At 41.0% G+C, this 25,941-nt stretch overlaps 1 protein-coding gene across 7 annotated transcripts in view; it reads left to right on the top strand.

Annotated features, from left to right (window-relative positions):
• Positions 1-25,941, top strand: part of LINGO2 (leucine rich repeat and Ig domain containing 2) — a 2,318,940-nt gene that overhangs the window by 2,246,858 nt on the left and 46,141 nt on the right. The window lies entirely within an intron of this gene.

The raw sequence follows: 25,941 nt of genomic DNA, 5'->3' as shown, positions 1-25,941 counted from the left end.
CGACATCGCTAGCGATATCGCTATGTCTGATACTTACCTCCGACCGCTCCCCCGCTGGTTATCGTTGATCGCGCGAGAACATCCTGGACTGTTTCTCGTCGTCAGCTTCCTGCTGGGCTTCTTGCTGTGATGACGAGCAACGCGTGGACGCGGGCGGGAGGACGTCTTCATCGCTTCGTCTGACACGTAAGTAGCGACCCCCGACCCCTGCGATGTCGCTGGTGAGATCTGCCTGTGTGGCAGCTCACTAGCGACCACTTAGCGATGTACCAGCGATCCTGACCGCGTCATATCACTGGTCGGGATCGCTGGTGCATCACTAAGTATGACAGTACCTTTATTGAAAAACTTTTTTAATGCCCATATCAACAAATTTTGGCACAACTTTCATTTACTATTTTTCTCTTGACCCATGACAATTGTGCTGTGATGGGTTTTTTTCACAGTCTTAATGAATCTGCTCAATTGTTCACAAAAGGCATCAAAGGGGCTGTCATTCAAAGCCACGTATTGTTGCCTATGGTAGACAATCAAAATCCTGTGTTCTTTCTGAAACTAAACTAAAAGTGTCATTTTTATTGGTTGCTATTAGCGACACTGCTGTTTTTGTTTGCCCTAGTTTGTTGCATGAGCCAAATGATGGTGTCAGTAAGGTGCTCTACTCCTCATCATTGATATAGGATAGTTGCCATTATCCCCAATTATGAGTGTTGACATTGCATTGTGCAAATAATACATAACATAGTTAGGATTAAACCAGCTAGCTCAAATCATCTAATGATATCATATGTGAAAAAATACAACCTTCACTTTGATCTTAAAAAGGGGGTCTTCTGGGATTATCTGTTCCTTCTCCAATGACTTCTGCTCGGTTAAAATAATAAACTTAGGTGTAATTCACCCTCCCTGGGTCCAACGATGCAACTCTGCCACTGTTTCAGCAGTGACCTCATAGCTACAGCACAGGTGATCACCACAGCCAATCACTGGGCTCAGTGACTTGTGCCGTTTACTAAGGCAGCAGTGATTGTCTGCAGCAGTCAATTGTACTGTAATCATTATGTCACTGCTGCAAGCTGTCAGTATAAACCGGAGCAGCAGAGGAGAGGTGCTGGGGAGGGTGAGTAATTCTTGAATGTATTGCTTTAACCTAGCATAATGTGGTAGGAAAAGTTATCCCTGTAAAACTCTTTTAAGTGTGCTTGGTTTTTTAGGCCTGTAGAGGAGGATGTCCAGCCAGAGCAAAGGCTACCATAATGTAGAGCGCACCGTTTTGAGAACTTGACAATTATGTCACAAATGAGTATTAAGATAACATTTCACATGCCATTATGTCAAATTAGGATACATTTCCGCGGCCGTTAAATGACCGGATATAGGCTGCATGAAAACTAATCGGTGGCTGCTTAAAAAACCTGAGTGTACTTCCAAGCATACAGAACGATCAGTAATACAATTGCTTTGTGTACATATTATAAGGTTTTTCTCGGCAGCACATGGACTTACACAGGACGTTGCTGAGAGTGGTGAACTTTAATAAAGCTTAAACATTATTTCATCTCATTGACTAGCATTTCACTAGTTTGGTGATTTCCACTCAGTATAGACAAGCCAATAATCGGGCACAAGCATTCTTACGAACACTCATTCTCGATTCAGCCAGTATAAATACATCCTCTGGTGTTGATTTGTGCCAATCCCATTGCTGTGTTGTCTGAGTCCTAGAAACTTTTTGCTAGATCTGTAGTACCACTGGCATCCTAAATGCTAGCAGTCAGCCTGCCTTTCCACATATAGCCCATGCTGCTTGTTATTCAATAGTACCCCTTTCATATGAAACAATACCACATGCACTCAGAAATATCATATCCTGTTGTGGGGAAGTCAAGGCCATTTTCATGGTGTTTTGTACCCACTTCCCAATCATGAAAGCATTAGAAAACATTAATAGATTATTCACAGTCATGTCCACTTTTCTTGACATGTAAAATTACAGCCATTCTAGTAAAATTTCTTTAAATTATAATATATATATATATATATATATATAACAAGAAAAAATGGAACAGCACAATCCAAAATCTTCAGGTGCACAGGCCTCCCAAGCAATTATCCCAAAATCCAAAATTCACCTTTTCAAAGAGTAAAAAATGTGGTATTATTTCAGACCCACATGGCTGGCGACGTTTTGGCTCATGCTCGATAAAGGCTCTGCATGAGCCGAAATGTCGCCAACCGTGTGGGTCTGAAATAAAAGCACATTTTTTACTCTTTGAAAAGGAGTGCTGCCTTCAGTTTTTTCATATGTATATGTATATATATATATATATGTTTACATTCAAATATCAATGAAAAAAATCAAGCTTCCAAAGCATTGAGAGGGACAAATCAAATGTCTTACAATCATGCCAGTGTCTACAAATACCTAGAATTAATTATGAAATTTGCATTTCTTTGTTTAAGTGAATACTTGCACTTCACCAGTATTTATTAACAAGCAGTGAATTTGCTGCAGAAGACTTGCTATGTGTTATATAAACTGGGGTACTGTTCTGTGATATGTGTCTTTCTGTGAAAACATTCTCACTTTTTTTTTTGCTGAGACCTGTAAATCAAGCCATTTTTGAAGATTTTTACAGTTAAACCTTTAAAATCTCTAAAAAGAAAATCCAGAAAATGTGTCACCAGAAAGTGACTTACTGTTTAAGCCAAGTGTTAAATATACTTAGAAAAAATAAATGAAATCTTGCTGTTTTAACACTGGCCACTTGGACTTTTTTAGAGTCTAACTTCCTGTTGTTCCAGGAAAAAACACATGAACTTCCTGTTGTTCCAGAAAACAACACATGTACATAACTACAAAAATCACACTGGAACTCTATCTTTTTGCATTGATGCATCTAATGAGCATGTACAAAGGTCATTGTGAAGGGATGGCAGGAGGAGGGTCAGCTGTGACATTGCATATTGTGATTGGTGGATCCTGTGTTATCAGATATGTATAGATGTGATATATGATATTGCAATCCTGCCTCTAGTGATAAGGAATCTCCTGTTATTTGATCCTGAAAGGACAGAAATGATGAGTCTGAAAAGGCTCCAGGATCCAGTGTGAAAAATAAAAGGTTGCTTAATGTATTTTTGTGGTGAATTACACAAGGAAGTGGCCTAGCCATAAAACAATGTGTCCATTTTTTATGGTTTGAATATTAATAATAATGGTAATATTTGAAAATGTAAAGCAATAAATTTGGACAAATGTAATGAGTCAGCGACATCTGATATGAACTCATTTTGTGGTCTGCCTCTGGTTTCTGGTGAAGGAGCTGGTTGTGTTGACAAAAGAGTCGTGAGTTCTCTTTCCGGGCTCCCTCTGCTGGTGGTAATGAGGAAGAGGATTGGACATCTGGAGTCTCAGACTGGATTTAAGACAGCCAACTCCCTTTTCCCATGTTGGTGATTTATTCCTGCTTCCTGAGGTTCTAGTTTCCAGTTCAGTTCCTGCCTTCTCAAACTAAGTGTTCTCTGCTATTGTTCACACTTGATTTGGTTTGGTCTATTCAGTTTTTGTGTGCTTAGCAAGCCCCAGCTGGGGCTGTGCTGAATTTCCATTCTGATGTCGCTGAATGTGCCAGTTTGCTTTTTGCCCCTTAATACATTGGCCTCTTTTTGCTCTGTTCTCAGAATATGCCAGAGTGCTGATATAGTGGGTGAAGTCTAGTGACTTCAGGGTTTTTTTTGCTATCAGAAGTGTTGGACATTTTTGCATGTTTTTTTGGCGTGATTGCAGACAGTATCTTTCCTTTCCAGTCTTTTCTAGTTAGTGTGGGCCCCATCGTTTGCTCGGCCTATTTTCCTACCTGTGTTTGTGTTTTCATCTTGTTTCACCGTCAATACATGTGTGGGGGCTGTCTATTCCTTTGGGGTCTGCTCTGGGGCAGTTTAGATTTCCCCTTTTCTTGCTTTAGGCTTATTTAGTCCTCCGGCTGTGACGTGGCATCTAGAATCATTGTAGGTACGCTCCATGGCTACTTCTAGTTGCTGTGGTTAGGATCAGGGGACTGCAACCCGCTTAGTTACCAACCTCTCTGGTTTTCTGTGAATTAGCTTGGTTTTGTTTTTCTCCTCGGTGACCCAATCATAACAGAATCACCAGCCATACCGCAGACTCTAGGGTACTCAAAAGCAGGAATGAATTGTTAAAAAAAAAAGTGTCAGAATTTTTTTTTAATATGTATTTTTTCCTCTTTTTCTCTGGGGCTGTAGGAGGATTTTTTCTTTAATGGAGATTAAGCAATTGTCTGATCGTGTGGAGCAGTTTGCTGCTGAAGTGCGGGGAATTTCCGCCTATCTCGCTCAGTCACATACTGTTGAATAAAAAATCCCTACTCCTGATGTGTTTTCTGGGGATCTGTCTAAATTTTTGAGTTTTAAGAATAATTGTAAATTATTTCTTGCCTTGAATCCTAATTCATCAGGGAGTTCTGTGCAGCAGGTTAAAATTGTCATCTCCTTGCTGTGCGGTAATCCCCAGGATTGGGCTTTTTCTTTGACACCTGAAAATCCTATTCTGACTAATGTCGATGCATTTTTTCAAGCCTTGGGGTTATTGTATGATGAATCTAATGCTATTGATCAGGCTGAGAAAGCCCTATTGGCATTGAACCAGGGTCAGGATTCTGCAGAGTTATAGTGTCAAAAATTCCAAAAGTGGGCGGTCCTTACTACATGGAATGATGGTGCATTGGCAGCTCTCTTTCGGAAGGGTTTATCAGAGACCGTAAAAGACGTTATGGTGGGATTTCCTGTTTCCTCTGGTCTTGATGATTCTATGTCATTAGCCATTCAAGTTGATCGGCATTTACGTGAACGTAAAACTACACGAGAGGTGTTGCCATCTTTTGAACAAATGTCTGAACCTATGCAATGTGATAGGGTTTTGTCTAGGGTGCAACATCAGGAGTTTAGAAGGTGTAATAAGCTGTGTTTTTTCTGTGGAGACGCCTCTCAAACTATTTATGTCTGCCTTAAATGAGAGAAACCTTTTGCACACACATTTGCTGTGGGCAGTGTGCACCCTAAGTTTCTTTTGGCAATTACTCTGATCTGCTCCATATCCACATTTTCCGCTAAGGCTTTTGTAGATTCAGGAGCAGCTTTGAATCTGATGGATTTGGACTATGCTAAACATTGTGGTTTCCCCATGATACCTCTGCGGACGCCTATTCCTTTGAGGGGTATTGATGCTACTCCTTTGGCGGAGAATAAACCTCAGTTTTGGACCCAGTTGATAATGCGGGTCGCCCCAGACCACCTAGAAAATTGTAAATTTTTGGTGCTGCACAATCTGCATGATACTATTGTTCTGGGTTTTCCCTGGCTGCAAACTCATAATCCAGTTTTGGATTGGAAATCTGTGTCTGTGGTGAGTTGGGGTTGTCAGTGTGTTCTTAAGGACTCTCCTGTTTTCTCCACCTCTCCTCAGTCTCATGATATTCCTGATTATTTGACTGATTTTTCTGATGTATTTAGTGAGAGTAAGTCTGCGTCTTTGCCTCCTTATAGGAGTTATAACTGTGCAATTGAGTTGATGCCTGGGTGTAAATTTCCCAAGGGGTGGCTTTTCAACTTATCAGTACCCGAAAATGATGCTATGCGATCTTATATAAAGGAGTCGTTGGAGAAGGGTCATATTAGACCATCCTCTTCACCCTTAGGTGCTGGTTTACTAAGCTTGACCTCAGGGGGGGCGTATAATCTTATTCGCATCAAGCACAGGGATGAATGGAAGGCGGCGTTTAATACTCTGGAGGGACATTTTGAGTACCTGGTGATGCCTTTTGGGCTCACTAATGCCCCTTCTGTCTTCCAATGCTTTATGAATGATATTTTCCGGGACTTTGTGGATAAGTTTTTGATCATCAATCTGGATGATATTTTGATCTTTTCCAGTGATTGGGATTCTCATGTGGAACCTGTCCGGACTGTGTTCCGGATTTTGAGGGAGAATTACCTGTATGTTAACGGATCGAAATGCCTCTTTGGTGTACAGAGGATTTCATTTTTGGGATTTATTTTGACTCTGTCAACCATTGAAATGGGCCCGGCCAAGGTACAGGCAATTTATGATTGGGTTCAGCCCACTTCTTTGAAGGCTCTCCAGAAGTTTTTGGGTTTTGCTAATTTCTATCGTAAATTTATAGGTAATTTTTCTGGTATTGTCAAACCACTGACTGATCTGACCAAGAAGGGCGCTGATGTGCTGAATTGGTCTCCAGAGGCTGTTTCGGCATTTCAGGAGCTAAAGCAGAGATTCACTTCTGCTCCGGTTTTACGGCAACCTGATGTCTCACTTTCATTTCAGGTGGAGGTAGATGCTTCTGAGATTGGTGCTGGAGCTGTTTTGTCCCAAAAAGATTCTGTAACTTCTAAAATGAATCTCTGTGCCTTCTTTTCTCGAAAGTTCTCCCCATCTGAACGCAACTATGACATGGGGAATCGGGAATTGTTGGCCATGAAATGGGCGGTTGGAGGGAGCTAGACATCAAGTTGTGGTCCTCACCGACCACAAAAATTTGATTTATCTTGAGTCGGCCAAACGCTTGAATCCTAGACAGGCTAGGTGGGCCTTGTTTTTCACATGTTTTAATTTTGTGGTCTCTTTTCTTCTGGGCACTAAGAATGTTAAGGCTGACGCCCTTTCTAGGAGTTTCTTTGCTGATTCTCTTATTGTGACCGAGCCTACTACCATCCTAGGTGAGGGGGTAGTTGTTTCTGCCATTTTGCCCGATTTGAGACTCGCCTTGGAGGAATTTCAGGGGGATAAACCTGAGCGTTGTCCTATGGGAGAATTGTATGTTCCTGACCAGTGGAGGAAGAGAGTGATGTCTGAAGTTCATTGCTCTACATTGGCTGGTCATCCAGGTATTTTTGGCACCAGAGATTTGGTGAGTCGGTCTTTTTGGTGGCCTGCCTTATCTCGTGATATCAGGAATTTTGAACAGTCCTGTGGGACTTGTTCTCGGTCTAAGCCCTGTTCACATTCTAGTGGGTTGTTGATGCCCCTGCCGATGCCCAAGAGGCCATGGACCCATATTTCATTGGATTTTATTTCTGATCTTCCTGTTTCTCAGAGGATGACTGTTATCTGGGTGATTTGTGATAGTTTTTCTAAGATTGTCCATCTTGTACCACTTCCAAAGTTGCCATCTTCCTCAGAGTTGATGCCCTTGTTTTTACAACAGGTGGTTCGGTTGCATGGGATTCCTGAGAACATTGTGTCGGACAGAGGAGTCCAGTTTGTTTCCAGATTCTGGAAAGCCTTTTGTTCCAATTTGGGATTTCAGTTATCTTTTTCCTCTGCATTTCATCCTCAGACCAATGGGCAGACTGAGAGAACAAACCAGACTTTGGAGTCCTATTTGAGATGTTTTATATCTGCTGATCAGGATGACTGGGTCTCATTTTTGCCCTTGGCCGAATTTGCGCTAAACAATAGAGCTAGTTGTGCCACTTTGATGTCGCCCTTTTTCTGTAACTTTGGGTTTCATCCTCGATTTTCTTCAGGGCAAGTGGAATCTTCAGCCTGCCCATGTGTGGACACTGTGGTAGAGAGAATGCAGCAGATTTGGGACCAAGTGGTGGATAAGTTGTCCCTCTCTCAGGAAAAGGCCCAGTGGTTTTCCAACCAGCATAGGACCATTGGTCCCCGGTTTAAAGTGGGTGATATGGTTTGGTTGTCGTCAAAGAATATATCTATGAAGGTTGCGTCTCCAAAGTTCAAGCCAAGATTTATTGGACCTTATATGATTTTGGAGATTCTTAATCCTGTTTCTTTTCGATTGACTCTTCAAGTTACGTTTAAAATCCAAAACGTGTTTCATAAATCTCTGTTGAAGAGGTTTGTTGAGCCAGTAGTTCCTATGGCGGCACCTCCTGACCCTGTATTGGTTAAAGGCAATGTGGAATATTAGGTAGAGAAAATATTGGATTCTCTTTTGGCTAGAGGGAGACTCCAGTATTTGGTCAAATGGAAGGGTTATGGCCAGGAGGATAATTCTTGGGTTTCTGCCTCTGACATTCATGCCGATAGATTGGTTCGTGCTTTTCACCGGGCCCATCCTGATCGGCCTGGTGGCGTGGATGAGGGTTTGGTGACCCCTCCTCAAGGGGGGGTACTGTTGTGAACTCATTTTCTGGTCTGCCTCTGGTTTCTGGTGAAGGAGCTAGTTGTGTTGACAGAGGAGTCATGAGTTCTCTTTCCGGGCTCCCTCTGCTGGTGGCAAGAGGTAATGAAGCTGATCTAATTAACAGACACCTGCCACCTGATAATGAAGACGAGGATTGGACATCTGGAGTCTCAGACTGGATTTAAGACAGCCGACTCCCTTTTCCCATGCTGGTGATTTTTCCTGCCTCCTGAGGTTCTAGTTTCCAGTTCAGTTCCTGCCTTCTCAAGCTAAGTGTTCTCTGCTATTGTTCACACTTGATTTGGTTTGGTCTATTCAGTTTTTTTGTGCTTAGCAAGCCCCGGCTGGGGCTGTGCTGAATTTCCATTCTGATGTCACTGAATGTGCCAGTTTGCTTTTTGTCCCTTATTACTTTGGCCTCTTTTTGCTCTGTTCTCAGAATATGCCAGAGTGCTGATATAGTGGGTGAAGTCTAGTGACTTCAGGGTTTTTTTTGCTATCAGAAGTGTTGGACATTTTTGCAGGGTTTTTTTGGCGTGATTGCAGACAGTATCTTTCCTTTCCTGCCCTTTCTAGTTAGTGTGGGCCCCATCGTTTGCTCAACCTATTTTCCTACCTGTGTTTGTGTTTCCATCTTATTTCACCGTCAATACATGTGTGGGGGCTGTCTATTCCTTTGGGGTCTGCTCTGGGGCAGTTTAGATTTCCCCTTTTCTTGCTTTAGGTTTATTTAGTCGACGAAGCGTCTAGAATCATCGTAGGTTCGCTCCACGGCTACTTCTAGTTGGTGTGGTTAGGATCAGGGGTCTGCAATCTGTTTAGTTACCAACCTCTCTGGTTTTCTGTGACTTAGCTTGGTTTTGTTTTTCTCTTCGGTGATCCAATCATAACAGACATCATTGACTTGGGAGAAGAGATACAGAGGCAAAACTACTATATCTCACATTGTAATGGATATAGCCATAGACTTAAGCATACCTTACATGTAGATCCGGCAGCTCGAGGCATTATTGAAGTCACTTACACTGTCACATAAAAGCCAGAATGCATGTACATCTTAATGGTGATATGTGTTCACCAAAAGCAAAAGTCCAGGACTCTCAGCCAGCTCAGTTTTTTTCTCAGGATTGATAGTTCCTTTTCAGACAAGGTTTTGTTCATTATGTTGAGCAGTAGTGAAAACCAATTATACATGTCATATTCTGGAAGGATAAATCACCTTTATAGGGCAAATGTTTAAGAAGACAGGTGCTAACATATATTATATATTGATAGCTTCTGGTGTTATGTCCAAGGTTAGGTTCAGCTATACATACTGAAATAAGTAAAAACCATCTACCATAAATGCCATATGCCAGTTATTTTCAGATTCTAGTACTTTCTGGCCTTTCCCTGGACCATAAGCATTTCAGTAAGGTTTTTTTTCCATTTTTTTTTTTACAGCTGGCTCTAAAATGACTAAACAGATACTATTGTAACAGATAGCACTACAAACCCCTGGCAAATAATTATAGAAACACTGCACATATAGGACACATACTCAACTTTTTAAATATGTTACTGATAAATAAAATACGGATATAGCACAAAACAATGACTAATAATTGAACATTCTGACTTCCATAAATGCACATTATAGTATTAGAAATAATATAATTGAAATAATAGCATGTTCTCTCCAGATCAGAGAGAGGAAATAATATGTGATCATTTAATACTGAGGACAAAGTAAATTGCAATTTTACATGTCTAAAAAAGACATATCAAAACATGTAAATTAACCACTTAAAGGCTGTCTGTCACTCCCAAAACACAAACCATTCATGCATTCTAATAGGAGACATAGCATCTATCTAAATCATACTTTCAGTGTAGATTTTACTTATTTTCCTATACATATATATATAAAAAAAATCTAACTAGATATGTAAATGATGAGTCTTTAGTGCATCCGTACTTTCCCCTTGATTAATGAACTGTGTTCACTTTGAAGCGCTGCCTACTCGGATCCTGTCATGTCTGTCAGAGGCCACAGGCTCAAAAAGACAACCTTGGACAGACTTAACACAAGCCATTCTGTCTGACAGATTTCAGAGGATTCCCGACCATCACCCTTTAACACCTGCATGTGGATTTGGTCTTATAACAGATTCTACTGGATTGCTTCCTTGGAAGGACTGCCACCTGGAGGAGTGAATAAGCTGCAGGAAGGGTCACTAAGCAGGGTCAAAGTCAAGAGGTCATGACAGGAACAGGATTATAAAACAAGAGGATGTTCAAAATTTATGCTGAAGCCAGAAAATAGGAGGAATCAGAAAAACATCAGAAAAGCAAGGACTCACGCACAAGGCATATAGCAAACTAATTCACAGGCAGTGGAAGTTAGGGCCCAGTCACAAATAGCGACTCACCAGTGATCCCGACAATGATATCACCTTGTCAGGATCGCTGGTGTGTCGCTACATAATCGCTGGTGAGCTGTCAAACAGGCAGCTTCACCAGTGATCAGGACCAGCGACATGCGGGTAACAAGCGACGCACGTCGCTTAGTTACCCGCAGTGTATCTCAGTTACCAGCGCGATGATGCAGGGAGCTGGTATCCAAGGTACACATCGGGTTTCTAAGGGGCGCACGGCACTTAGAAACCCGATGTGTACCTTGGTTACCAGCTCCCTGCATCAGCTCGCTGGTAACTAAGGTACACATCGGGTTTCTAGGCGCCACGCGCCCCTTTAAAACCCGATGTGTACCTTGGTTACCAGCTCCTGCTCGCTGGTCGCTGGTCTCCTGCCTGTCACATTCAGCGACGCATGCTGGCCAGCGGGAGACCAGCGACCCCAAAAATGTCCAGATGTTTCAACAACGATCAGCGATACCCAGCAGGGGGGGCGGTCGCTGATAGCTGTCACACACAGCCATCTCGCTGGTGAGATCGCTGTTGCGTCACAAAACTTGCTAGCGAGATCGCTGTGTATGACAGGGGCTTTAGAGACCCAGGGCTTTAAATATCAGGCACCACCCAGAGCTCTTAGAAAGGAATAATAAAGCCAGCCAAATAATCCCTTAGTTCGCTGATCTAGCTGCACCAAAAGTCCCAGGGAACAAAAAATACTGATCGTGTCACGCATCACCTGCAACAAAGGTGTGGTGCCGCCCAACAGCTGAAGCAGGAGGAATAAGAAATCAGCACATATATTACAATCCTCTGCCCTTCACACACAGTGCCAGTAGGGTCATGCTCTCATCCTTCTGTTCTGGCTGCAGCCGTCACTTGCTGTACACAGGATCATATGGTAGTGAGCGGTCTATGCTGACAAGAGGGGGATGAGAGCACACACAATGTTAACACTCAACTCCTGCAATGTTTTCTCTCCTGCCTCTCTCTTGACAGCATCGACTGCCACTGGTACTGGATCATAGATGTGAAATGAGTGGTCACTGTAAACAGAAGAGGGATGATAACTCTGTGAACAACAAATTTGTGTGAACATGCGCTAATTGTGGTATATTCATGATAGTTGATGGGGACTGTACCTTCTTAATAGCTTTAAAATGTGCTAACGTCATCAACTTTGGCATTGCAGTTGCACTAAGTTGGAAACATTAATCATCATAGTGGAACGTCTTGCACTGATATTGGAAGTGTAGTGAGTGGTGGCCAAAGACTAGTGCCAGAGATGAGAGACAGCAGTCAGACAAAAAGTTGGTCCATCAATACTTTATCGTGGGCCCTGGGGCCTTATCTCTTCACTGTACCCTCCACTAAAAAATAAGCAAAAATGACCTCATGGTTTACGTTATGTTAAACAGTGGAAACATATCATAGAGATCTGTATGTATCCATCAAAAGAAAAGACACGACAGCAGAAAACTTTACTTGAAAAAATCAGAAAGTTTTAAATAAAAAAACTGTAAGCATAGCAACACATGTCCTTGGCAGCTGCCAGCCAGCAATGTTGTTATGCTTCTAAAACTTCCAATTTGAGACATTACTAAGCTCCATTTGTCATATTTAGCTCTGCATCATGACATGTGTGTGGAGCTGGCAATATGGCATTATTGTTGAACTTTCCCGTGCTGATGACATTTCTCATCATCTTAAATTAACATCTCATTTCATAAACGATTTGCAAATATATGATCAACGATAAAGGATCATACACACAGTCTCGTGTAAAAAGCTACATTTTGTGCTTTTGGCTCCTCACAGGGTCCATATGTGGTGTTAGTTATTAGCATTTTCTAATATTATTACTACCGGTATTTTAAATAAAAATATTGCTAGGTTTTTTTTTCTCCCCTGCACAATACGGTAGATTTAGGCTAAAATTCCAAGATGAATCTTGGTTATGTAACAGTTCAGGTAAAAATACATGACCTCAATGTTTTCCTATAGAGAAAAAGTGATTTGCAGCGAATATAATAATGTCAACCATTCGGAAATATCAGGGTTGTGTGATCGTGACCTGTAAATTTTTACTATGATTGACATGTGACCAAACATTTCTCCAGAGCCCTAACCTTATATGGTGCAAACAAAATCAGAAGTGAACAGAGCTTTCCTAAGCTTAGAGAATAATCTGCGCAGACTACAAAATATCTATAAAAGTGACTCACTGTATAACATTCATGATGCAGTATTCAGGGGCATTCAAATGTCTGGGCATCCCTGGTCGAAATTACGGTTATTGTGAATAGTTAAAGGGAATCTGTCACCCCTTTTTTGAGATATCATATAATGATATCATTGAATTGTGTGTCACATAAGGATTCTCTTAGTACTTTTGCTTCCCCCTGACCCCGCACCTTTCATGCATAAATACATTTTTATATCGGTTCAGATGTATGTAAACTGCCGCTGTCCGGTCCGCTGGGTGGGGCTTATTCACCTGCTCCCCCCCTCCTTGTCTTGCTCTACGCATTTCTTCTTGTGTAGAGCAAGACAGGGAGGGGGAGCAGGTGAATAAGCCCCGCCCATCAGACCGGACAGCGGCAGTTTACATACATCTGAACCGATATAAAAAAGGTATTTATGCATGAAAGGTGCGGGGTCAGGGGGAAGCAAAAGTACTAAGAGAATCCTTATGTGACACACAATTGAATGATATCATTATATGATATCTCAAAAAAGGGGTGACAGATTCCCTTTAAGCAAGTTGATGATTAAATGATCTCTAAAAGGCCTCCATATAGTATGATGGACCTCATACAAACCTTCACACTGCATAATTGCTTGCATACAGTATAATGACCCCCATATAGCCCTATATAAAGTATAAAGGCCCCACATACCCCTCCAAATATTATAATGGCTCCCACATAGCCCTTCAAAGATTATGATGGCCCCCACATAGCATTGTAGCCCTCCAATATGGTATAAATGACCCCACAGTTCTCCAGATAGTATACTGCACCCCAAAATCTTACATATAGTATGCTGCATCGCATAGTCGATATATGATAATGTACTCCCCATTTTCATCCCCAACATTCCTGTTAGGAATCTGGTTTCTACCATGCCTATGCAGGAATCCAGATTCTCACATCTATCTCCAGAGGCTAAGTCCTTTGTGCCATCTTCTGAGCATGCTCACGGTACGAGCTCTCATTGGTGTTCAGGAGTCAGGTGCTCAGGTCCCGCTCCGGATCCTATTGGCTCCTTTTGGAGGTCTGGAGAATTCCGGAAGGTCCCGTACGCTATAAAAAGTGTACATGGCCGTTCCGCCATGCGCTAGTATTTTCATACTGCTGCTGTGTGTATGGTGATGGATGCTTGGACTGGTGGCTGACTTATTAAGAAACTCCTTCCCTCTGATAATACGTCTGTGTGAGTGTGTGGGATTCAGCCAGTAGCAGCGCTAGCGCCAGCGCGCTCAAGCTCCATCTGTCTCAGCAGCTAGCGTCCTGCATCGTGCTTGCGACTTAGCGGTGCCTTCCTTGCGGCTTAGTTCACGCCGCGCTGCGGTAGCACTCCTGCCGGGCATTCGCAGTTGCGACGCCATGCAACTTATTTCACGGTAGGTCTAGATGGAGTAGTCCTGACATCTAAGTCTACTCCTGTGACCTTTAATACTGTGTCTGCTTCGCTGGTGTCTGTGACCTAAAACAGACTCAGCGGTTTTGTATGCTTTATGCTCTCAGATCTGTGAACATAACAGAGCTTGCTTTAGTGCACTGGGTGCAGTTAAACCCTGTGCACATTACCGCCATAGTGCTCTGCCTCTCTTAGCAGTGGTTTTTCCATCCACCGCACGGTGGACCCCGCGTGGCGAAGGAATCACCAGCAACAACTTTGAGGTGACAGAGATCGTTGCCGGGCAGAACAGGCAGGTAGTTAGCAGCTAGATACCTCCATGGGGTAAAAAAAGCAAAGTCCAAGATCATGCCTGTAATAAGAGGGGAATATGACTTCAGTCTTCATTTGTGTTGGATCTGGAGAACAAGTATCATGCCACTAGTACGCACATCAGTGATGACAGTTGAGGCCTGCCCTGTCTACATGATGTCCCAATGCTTAGAATTATGTTTATTTTGTATATACCTTGTGTCTAGTATTGTGAAATGCTGTGTAGAGATACATTTTTCAATTATTTTAGTTGTAAAATTTCTGCAATCTAGATTTAATGTTATGGTCAAGTTTCATTAGTGTCTGCCATATTAATCCTATTTACAGATTGCAAGTCAAGCAACTGTATAAATCTTCAAAATACTTCATGCCATTATGAAACTTGTCACTTTTTATGGTGGGATTTGTTCATGTGATTGATTTACTCAATGTGGAAAATTGAGATAAGTGTTAAATTATTCGGTGCAATCAGATACCTGATAATGAGCCTGAGTCACTGGGATGTATCTAACAAAGCTCTGATTTATGTAACTATTGCCTCTGTTCACACTTTTTGGTAGTCCATAATTGAATAGCACTGCACGTTAACATTGATTTCTTTAGTCAAGTTTTGAGCTAAAAACCAAAAGCCTCTTTATTATCTTAGTACCTGTGTGGCGCTTAAAGGAAGACTGCATGAATTGTACCTCATTTTTGTGGCAAAGTTGAATACAATCTATTTTTCTCTAATATATAGCCTTTTTTCTCATTCTGTTTTTTCTGACCTTTTTATGGCTTGCATAAAAATAGTTAAGGAATGTTTGGAGTTTTTAGGCCACCTTCCCATGCGTTGTAAACACTGTGTTTTCTTCCTTTATATAACTCATGTGCTTTTAACCTCTTAGTGGCAAAGACAATTTTGACCTTAATGACCAAGCCGAATTTTACAATTCTGACCAATGTCGCTTCATGTGGTAATAACTCTGGAAAGCTTCAATGGATCCCAACGATTCTGAGATTGTTTTATTCATGACATATTGAACCATGGTACAGTTTGTTAAATACAACTTGTAATTATTTGTGAAAAAATTGGATATTTCGTGAAAATTTCACAATTTTCAAACTTTTATTTCTTATTCCTTTAAATCAGATTTATGTAACACAAAAATAGCTAATAGCTAATATTTCACACATGTCTACTTTATATCAGAACATAATTTTTTTATTAGGAAGTTAGAAGGGTTAAAATTGACTAGTAATTTCTCATTTTTCCAACAAAATTTACAAAACCATTTTTTTAAGGACCACATCACATTTTAAGTGACTTTGAGGGGTCTATATGATAGAAAATACCCAAAAGTGACACCATTCTAAAAACTGTACCCCTCAAGGTGCTCAAAACCACATTCAAGAAGTTTATTTACCCTTCAGGTGCTTCACTGGAACTGAAGCAATGTGGAAGGATAAATGAATGTTCTACTTTTTTTCACAAATATTTTACTTCAGACCCAAGTATTTTTATTTTTACACAGGGTGAACAAGAGAAAATGGACTGCAAAATATGTTTTGCACTTTCTCCTGAGCATGGCTAGAAAGGGAAGAAGGGAATAATCTTTTAATGCAAAATTGGCTGGAATCGAGAGCTGATGCCATGTTGCGTTTTGAGAGCCCATTATGTGCCTAAACAGTGGAAAATCCCCACGAGTGACCAAATTTTGGAAAGTACACCCCTCGCGAATTTTATATAGGGGTATAGTGAGAATTTTGATCCTACAGGTACGACATAGAATTTGATAACTTATTGAACAGATCATTTTTTTTCACAAAAATCTTGCTTTTGCCCCAAATTTTTCACTTTTGCAAGAGGTAACATCAAAAAGTGAACCATACAGTTTGATCCACAGTTTCGTATGAGTACAGAGATTCCCCACATTTAGTTAAAAGTTTTCTTTGGACAAAAGGCAAGGCTCGGTGTGGAAGGAGAAAAATTTGAATTTTGGAAGACAAATTTGACTGAAAGAGGCGACGGGCACCATGTTGCATTTTCAGGACCCCTAAGGTACCTAAACAGCAGAAATCCCCCACAAGTGACCCCATTTTGGAAACTACACCCATCAAGGATTTTATCTAGGGGTATAGTGAGCATTTTGAACACACAGGTAGGACACAGAATTTGATAACATAAGGTCGCCATATTGAAAAGGCTCATTTTTTTACAAGAATCTTGCTTTAGCTCCAAATTTCTCACTTTTTGCAAGAGGCAACATCAAAAATAGATGCCACAGTTTGTTTTCCACTTCCGAGTGCAGCAATACCCCACACGTAGTCAAAAAGTTATTTTTGGACAAACATCAGGGCTCAGAGCTTGTTTGACAATCAACAGGAGCAATACTTAAGTTCTGCAACACAAATTTGGCTGAAAAGTAGTTTGATATCACCATTTTTATGCAGTTGATGCAACACAAGTTTGAATATTTACAATTTGAATTTTTTTCACTGTCACTTTTATCAATCTATTTTTTTTACATTCTGAGGAACACACATCAAATTTTATTACACTAGTTTTTATGTGTTCAGAAATACATCCCATATGGCACCAATGTTAGAACTGGACACATGACAGTAACTATAATAAAAGTTGGTGCACTATTTGGTATTTAGGATAAAATTGATGGAGTTCCATGACCCATTCAAAGCTTACAGAGACATACTAAGCAAACAAGAAAATCCAAGCAAGAAAATCCAATCTATTCTCTTTCTCCTGATTGCAGAAGACATTTCTCCCAACCCCAGCCCTTCTTTTAAACCCTTTCTGACATCTGGCGTACATTTACGCTGATGTCAGAATCCCTCGCTTTGATGTGGGATCCAGTGGTGAGCCCACATCTTTCCCGGGACATGTCAGCTGTTTTGCTGACAGCATCCTTTAACAAGTGCTTCAGGGAATTGCATGGGAAATCCGTCCACCGGTGACCCATGTCATGTGATCGCGGGTCATCAGTGTGTTGGAATGACAATCGGAGATCTCCTGGAGACCTCTACAGTTGTCACTATCGAGTTGCTGTGAGCACAATCCAGTTGTCAGCGCTCATAGCAAGTGAGTAATTCTGCTACATAGAGGCAACCTGATCATCAGCTCTATTTAGCAAAGCAAATTGGGTTATGGCAGCTTCTAGTCTCTCATGGAGACTATTGAAGCATGCCAAAAGTAAAAAAAAATATTTTTAAAAATATAAAAAAATAAAAATAATATAGTTCAAATCCCCCCTTTTGCCACATTCAAGATAAAACAATGAAAAACTCAAATAAATACATATTTGGTATCGCCGCATTCTGAATCGCCCGATATATCAGTAAAAAAAGGATCAACCTGATCACTAAACTGCGCAGAGAGAAAAAAAGTAAAAATGCCAGAATTATGTTTTTTTGGTCACCGTGACATTATATTAAAATCCAATAAAGATCATATCTGCACCAAAATGGTATCATTAAAAATGTCAGCCTGGCACACAAAAAGTAAGCCCACACCCAACCCAAGATCATGAAAAATGGAGACTCTATGAGTATCCGAAAAAGTCCAATTTTTTTTTTTAACAAATATAGTTTTTTTATCTAAGTGGTGAAAAAAAATTTCAGACATATTTGAAGTCTATGAACTCATAATGACCTGGAGAATTATAATGGCAGGTCAGTTTTAGTATTTAGTGAACCTAGTAAAAAAAAGTCAAACAAAAAAACAGTGTGGGATTGCACTTTTTTGCAATTTCACCGCACTTGGAATTTTTTTTGCCATTTTCTAGTACACGACATGGTAAAAACAATGGTGTCGTTCTAAAGTACAACTCGTCCTGCAAAAAACAAGCCATCACAGGGCCATATTGATAGAAAAATAAGAAAGCTATGGCTCTGGGAAGAAGGGGAGGGAAAAACTAAAATGCAAAAAGGAATGTACCTCTGGGTGTTAAGGGGTTAATAGTACATCAAATCGCTCCTCTAATACACTCAGAAAACCTATGAATTTCATTAATATTCCCTGCATGTCTTCTTTCTCTTTTAACTGTGCCCTCTGTAATTCATGCTCAGCATTTAATTTTTTACATCCAAGACTTTTTCCTTTCAAATTCCCTGGATCCAGCAGTCAGACACCAACGCCTCTGCTGCTCTTTCTCCACCCCATCATGGGAGATTTCTACATCCCCATTGGTAATCCCCTCTCCCCATCTGCCACTCACTTTTTATCTCTATCCTCCTTCTTCAGACTTTCACAGCTTACAAACTCTCCTACACATGAAGATGGATATATGCTGGACCTGATCTTCTCCTGGGTGCATGATTTCACTAACTCTTCTCTCCAACTCTCTGACCACAACCTTCATCCATTATAAGTTTATACTTAAAACATAAACCTCTGCCCTTCCCCTCTCCAAACAAACCTATTTCAATACCCTCATTACCTCACTATCCCTCAGTTCTAAACATCTCTACAACACTTTTCATTCCCTCCTGAATTCAAGAGTAGAGTTCCCGACCACAGACCTTTGTGCTGATGAACTGGTCAATTATTAAAATAAAAAAATTACCATACCCGACAGAAATGTTTTCTTCCAATCCAATCCCTTAATACCATGCACTGTCCTCCCTCACCATTGACTCTAACTTACTCACTGTCTTTGAACCAGTCACGAACGGAAAAGAGATCAGGCTCTTTGCATCTTCTTGCCCTACTACTTGCACCAGTGACCATATTCATTAACAACTCCTGCAGTCCATTTTCCTGGCTGTCACCACTCACCTAACTAAAATATTGAACCTCTCTCTCTCATCTGGTATCTTTCCCTCCTCTTAAACACGCCAGCAAACATCAATTACTTGAAAATACATTCCTTGATCAAAACTTTTATTCTAGCTACCATATAAACCTGTCTCTAATCTTCTTTTCATCTCTAAACTCCTGGAGTGCTTTGTCTACTCTACTTTAATCCGCTATGTCTCAGATAACTCTCTTCTTTACTCTCTACAATCCGGTTTCTGCTCTTTACACTCTACTGAAACTGCCCTAACTAAAGTGTCTAATGATCAACTAACAACTTAATCTAATGGTCACTCCGCAATGCTAATTCCCCTTGAAACCCTCTGCAGCATTCAACATTGTGGATCACTAGCTCCTTCTCACTACACTATGCTCTATCAGCCACAAGGACACTGTTCTCTCCTGATTCTCTTCCTATCTCTCTGACTGCTCCTTCACTTATCTTGCTGGTTCCTCTTCCTCTCCTCTCCACTTCTCTACTCCTTATTGTTGGGGGTTCCTCAAGGATCAGTTCTAGGCTCCCTCCTCTTCTCCTTGTATATTGTCCCTATTGGACAAATAATCAGTAGATTTGGTTTTTCAGCACCATCTCTATGCTGATGACTCCCAATTATACAACTCTGCTCCTGACATCATGCCTGCATTATTATAAAACAAAACATCATGTCTTCATCCTAGCTGAAACTGAACCTGACAAAATGTGAACTCCTTGTGTGTCCTCCCTTCACTAACTTACCTATGCCATATATTGCCATCTCTGTGTGATTTTGCCATTACTCCCCAGCCACATGCCCACTGTATTTGGTCATACTTGATTCAAATCGTTCCTTCACCTCCCACATCCGATTACTCGCCCGCTCATATTATCTACATCTCAAAAACATTTCTAGAACTCAACCTTTTCTTACATTTGACTCTGCAAAAACTCTCAAAGTTGTTCTTTTTCATTTTCTTCTGGATCTTCCTCTAACTAAACTCTCCCCCCTCCAATCAGTCCTGAATACAGCAGCCAGGATCATATTCCTCACCAACCACTACATTCCTCTCCTCAGTTGTTGCACTTGTTGCCCATTCGATATAGAGATCAATATAAACTCAACACTCAGCATTACCCTACGTCTCCTCGCTCATCTCAGTCTACCACCCTATCTGAGCCTTATGTTCTGCTAATAAGTTAAGATTAACATCCTCAATAATCTGGACCTCCTATTCTTGTCTCCATACTTCTTGCAAGCTGCGCCAATTCTCTGGAATGCATTATCCAGGACACTTCAATTGATCCCTAATACCCACAGTTTTAAGCGTGCCCTAAAAATGCATTTCTCTAGACTGGCCTATCGTCTTTTAATGTCTTTTATTGTGTACAAGTCCCCTCTAAAATGTAAAGTGCTGCCGAATATGTTGGTGCTATAGAGATAAAATAAATTTTATTATAATTATTACTCACCGATGGAGGCATGCCCCTAAAACACATTTGCTGATTATCAAACTTGTTCTTGCTAACAGAACCGTTGTCTTGCAATTGCGTGTACAGTAGCAAGAAGATTAAACTGTACTGGAATGATGGGCAAAATGTGGAGAAAAATGCAGCCAACTATGTAGCAAATCTGTTCCAAAGACGAAAGAACACCAGCAGGGCTAGACTGATAGGTTTTTCTTGCAAAGAAAATGGTCATACAACATTCATTTAGTTCCATCAATCACTATATGAGGGATGAATGTGCCAATTGATGTGGTACACCATAGCAGGCTCCTGCCAGCCAAGGTAGGAACAGCTAAGTGCACAAAACAACAATCCCCTACAGAATTCTAAAGGGCCTGCCACACTAAGCGATATTGCTAGCAATATCGCTATAACATCACTGATTTTGTGATGTTATAACGATATTGCTAGAGATATCGCTATGTGTGATACTTACCTCCGACCGGCTCCCCCGCTGGTTATCGCTGATTGCGCGAGAACGTCCTGGACCGTTTCTAGTCGTCAGCTTCCTGCTGGGCTTCCTGTGGCGCTGACGAGTGACGCGTGGATGCGGGCGGGAGGACGTCTTCATCGCCTCATCTAACAGGTAAGTAACGACCGCCGACCGCTGCTATGTTGCTGGTGAGATCTGCCTGTGTGGCAGCTCACTAGCGACTACTTAGCGATGCACCAGCAATCCTGACCGCGTCATATTGCTGGTCGGGATCGCTGGTGCATCGCTAAGTGTGACAGTACCTTAAAAGTATGGTCTCACACAAGAGATTCGGCCAGAACCATGCAGTAAAGCCCATGCAGTAGTGTAGATGCAAGATCCTCCAATTTAATTATCATGCCCATTTCACCATTATACATAATATATAATGTGATAAAACACTCCGGGATCGCCTTTGCTGGGGTCAAAGGTCACGTGCGTTCAGCATGAAACTCAGGCGCAGAGCTGAGATTCGGGTATAACTGACACTGGGTCAGGTTTATTAATGGTGAAAGCAATGCATAAAGAAATCAAACATAAAACAAATCCTTGCCTGTCCAGCACTAACTAAACAAAGTACAACCTAACTACCAACTGGCGGGCTTCTCCCGTCCAGCCAAACCACAGTTGCAGTGGGCACTGCTCTCACTCACGTGTGTCTCTCACACAGACAGGCTCTCTGTGTTCCCAGGCTGAGACACTCACACAACCACCTGGCATCCTTTTATATCCACCTCCCATTATTCATTAGCAAGCAGGTGCGATACTGACCAGACTAGGCCACATAGGAAAGGAATCTGGGCGAGATATACCTGCCCTCATCCACTATTCCCACATGATTCTCACAATAAGTAATATAAATGAAAACAATTTTTTTGTGTAACAAGATATAGTTGTAAAAACAGTCAAACTAAGACGCGATTCTCGTGCGAGTTTCTCGCATGTGTGACCCCGGCATCAAGTCCGGGAATGAATTGTCAGATGACCTGACTTTTTTCAAACACTTCTTAGGTCCACTATTTGGAGTTTACAGATGTGGGTATGTGGACGAAAATTTGTCTGAATAGTAGTTTGGTATATGTTCATCAAGTTCAGGAATTAATTGTGAAAGGATTAAAATGCATTTTACTGATAAAAATATTCTTTTTATTATTTGTCCAACAAAAATTATTCTCTACTGGGGCCCACTAAACAGAAAATATAAATTATTTGAAAAAAAAAGACGCTGACACACAATTTGATTTTAATTCATATCAAATTATTAATGGGAAGTTGTGTGATAGATTTCAAAATGAGGTGACGCAAAGGCCTGGTTGGGATGGGATGGGCACATTGGGCAAAAATATCAGGAATCACTCATTTTACTGTGCTTCCTACAAATCCAGCGTCTTTATTGGGGACATGGGTGGGAGTGGCAAGGACAAGGTAAATAAAATGTCACTCTGATAGTCTTTGGACATCCTCTGACTCGAACACTGCTTACTATGCCTGAGCTGAGTCAACTAGGAGATCATTTTCTCCTTGAACTGGAGAAAAGTGAGTACTCCTTGAGACTTCTTGTAGAGGTTGAAGCTGTTGTAGGTAGCAATCTGAATGAGGTAGATTGCTTGCTGTCATGAGGACCCCATCCTTCCTTTCCTTTGTTCATTTGTATTTTTGATACATACATTTTAATATGTATTGAATAAAAGAATTGATTTTATTGGATTACACGCTGGAGATTTTTTTTTTCCTCTTCAATACTTCACCACATACGGTTGAAGCACTTGGACCTCCCGAATATTTATAATTGTCTGTGATGCAAACCAGTTTTTGCTTGTCTCTGGTGGCGCCACTGTCGCTGTCTGTCAAAGTGGTGTCTACATGCAGCATAATCATCATATAGACATCCTTCTTGTCATTCCACTTCACTGCCAGAAATTGGTCAGTTGCAAGTGAGAATGATGCCCCCTTATCTAGAGGACTGAACACCCACTCATTTTTTTCTTACTGTCCCACAGGCTCCTGTATTTGCAGCATGGAGGGATTTGTATAGGGGGATACTCATTTACTATTTGTCGGTATACTTGTGGTACCTTTGATGAAGAAAGGGTTTCATTAGCTCCCAGACAATTTTACCTTGGATGCCAATTGTCTGGGGGCAGTTTGGTAGGTTAATTTGGCAGTCCCTACATATGTAAATTATAAAAGTGGATGTACATTTTGTTCAGCTTATAACCATATTTCGCGCTCTCGGAAGGAGGAATTGTCAGAAAGACAGGCAGACCTTGACACTCATCAAGGACTCGTCAACTGCCCCATTTTGCTCAGAGGTGTATGAATTTAAAAATAAATCTTTTAGTAGGAAAATTAGGGGTTTCAATTTGTTTAGGCATTCATAGTTGGGGTCAGTTCTTGGAGGGGCTTGGAAATTGTCACTAAAATGAAGAAATCTCAATAGGATGCCGCAGACAGATTTTGTTGCTCAGTATGAGTGTAGTGTGTCTTTTTTTTCAACTAATTTCATGATCAGGGTAATGCCTATTTTTTTTATTTTGGGGGCATTTGTGGGGATCCAGGAATGGGAATGGGAATGAAAGGGTGTGTGTTTTTGAGAAATGTATTGATGGGCATAAAAAACTGTTTGGTGGTCAATTAATTTTAGGACTTCTGGGGAATTGAATATTTGTAAAAAAGGAAAGGGGGTAAAATTAGTTATATCAACTTCTATACCAGAGGTTGCTAAAAGGTGGAATTCGCCTGGAAAAGGAACTGTCATAATACCACAGTGAAAGAGGGACTGTAGAACTTAGTCCTACCTATGAAGCTTCAGAAGTGATGATCGACCCCACTACCTATCCAGCTGTTGTATCTGTGATATCCTGTGGAGGAAGACTCTATGTCAGTGGCTGGAAACTGTTCTGTTTCAGGGCATGTTCTGTGACACTGCCAAAGCTACCGGAGAAAAGCTGGGTGAACGCCTGCTCTGTGGTGAATGTTCTGCAGGCCATTATTGCATTGTATTTGGGTGATCAAGGGGGTGTTCAGGAGATTGCAGAAAGATTTATAGAAAAGAAGCTAGAAATATTTTTTTCTGACAGGACAGCATTTTACTGTAGTGTATCTCTCTTCTGTCCCAGAACAGCTGCATTGAGAGAAGAGAGAGGCACAGCCCACGTGCTGCTAAATTTGTAAAATATTGGGGCTTTTGATCACTGTAATAGGGTCCATTACATTAATCAAAAGCCAGCAGCCAATGAAAAAAAACCCCAGAGGTTGCCAGGTGCAGGTAAACAGATCTTGGTGGGCGCACTGCACATTGAGGTGATAAAACAAATCCTAAACTACCGAAGGACCCATAGACAGGAAAGACCAAACAGGATATATTGTACAAAATTTTATTAGTGTCTTAGGTGGTAATACAATAAAAACCAATTTAAAACAATGTGCACAAATGGGACAAAAAATGATATATAATATAATTGGGTTTATAATATCATCATTTTTTGTCCCATTTGTGCACATTGTTTTAAATTGGTTTATATTGTATTACCACCTATGACATTAATAAAATTTTGAACAATATATCCTGTTTGGTCTTTCCTGTCTATGGGCCTTCGGTGGTTTAGGATTTGTTTTTTCGTAATCAGTGGGTAAACCACTCTTTGTCACTGAACACTGGTGGAAGTATGAATTTAATAATCTATTATTATTAAAACATTTTTAGATAGATATAGAGATATTACATATTATATATTATATCCGGTGTTCGTGTATCTCTTTCACATTGAGGTGATAGCGGATTCTGTACAAAGGTACCGTAGTGGGCTCAGGGACATCATTTCTCTGTCCTCTGACATGTTAGATCATGTCAGAGGAGAGAGAAATGATTTTTTTAACCAAATCACTGTGGTTTTTTTTGTGCAATCGCCATTATTCATTTATTCATTGAATACAAGCTATCACTTTATCAGGGACCAGAAAAAATGGCCCTGATCATGTTCTTCAAGGTCTCATCTACCCTGGTGGCTGAAATTCCAAAACGTTTATGACTCTGATGGGTGCTACACCCTTATTCCTTATCGCCATTTTATAACCGTGATGACGGAATAAGGCCACTTAGTGACCAATTATTTTAATGCGTATCAGCGTTCATTAAGGGGCTAAAGAATGTTCAGCTATACAGTAAAAAAAAAAACGTATTTTGCGGACTATTAGACACACCAGAACATAATATGCACCTCAAATTTTGTTGAGAAATATAGGAAAAATATTTTTTAATAAAATGGTGTTGCATCTTATAGTCCCCTTTTATGTCAGGTTACTGGGGATGAGATGGCTGTGGTGGAATGGAGTTCCAGGAGGGTTGCTGCTGCAGGAAGCTTGCGGCGGCAACAAAAGTGGGGCAATGTTACCGGCCCAAGGCTTAGTGGAAAGGGAGTTCAGCAGTGTGCTCCAGGCTTTCAGAACATTTCTATGGAGTCCCCATCCTTTTCACTGAGGTGGACTCTGAGAAAATGGCCGCCAGAGGCGGAGCTACGCAGATTGAGATAATTTTTTTCTCTACAGGCTTTTATGACTAAACTGAAAAAAACTGATAGTAAGTGCTCAATCCCTCCACTTCTGCACTAAAAAAACATTTCAAAAGCATGGAGTGAAATCCCCACCTAAAAGGCATTCAA

The sequence above is a fragment of the Dendrobates tinctorius genome, unplaced genomic scaffold (genome assembly GCF_039654945.1).
Source record: "Dendrobates tinctorius isolate UK_male_01 unplaced genomic scaffold, ASM3965494v1 ptg000031l, whole genome shotgun sequence".
Lineage (NCBI taxonomy): Eukaryota > Metazoa > Chordata > Amphibia > Anura > Dendrobatidae > Dendrobates > Dendrobates tinctorius.
Note: the sequence above shows the minus strand (reverse complement) of the source record. Positions and strands in the feature narration are given on the sequence as shown.